The sequence below is a fragment of the Seriola lalandi genome, unplaced genomic scaffold (genome assembly GCF_002814215.2).
Source record: "Seriola lalandi dorsalis isolate HSWRI2012SDOR001 ecotype SW California unplaced genomic scaffold, Sedor1 jcf7180002054575, whole genome shotgun sequence".
NCBI lineage: Eukaryota > Metazoa > Chordata > Actinopteri > Carangiformes > Carangidae > Seriola > Seriola lalandi.
The window spans coordinates 1,093,424-1,093,739 of NW_019525128.1; positions in this window are offsets into that span (position 1 = coordinate 1,093,424).

Below are 316 nucleotides of genomic sequence, written 5' to 3' on the forward strand. Positions count from 1 at the left end.
AAGCCTTTGCACGCCTGACTACCTCCTCAACCTCCTTCCACCTGGGTGGTCTAATATCCATCTCATGATCTATATTTCCTAATGGCGGCATGTCAGGTGGAAGGCCTACTACTCTATTCTGCTCAAAATCTGAATACGTGATTCTTAGATATTTTTCTACTTCTAACTTTGTTGCCTTAAGCTGCCCTCCCTTTTCCTGGTTAAACAATCATTTAACAAACTTGAAAGGGTCCCTATAAAACGCTGTCCTTACATACTCTTTATTCTTTCTCTTTTTCCTAAGATATTCAGCCCTTCTAAGTACTGCTAGTCTGCC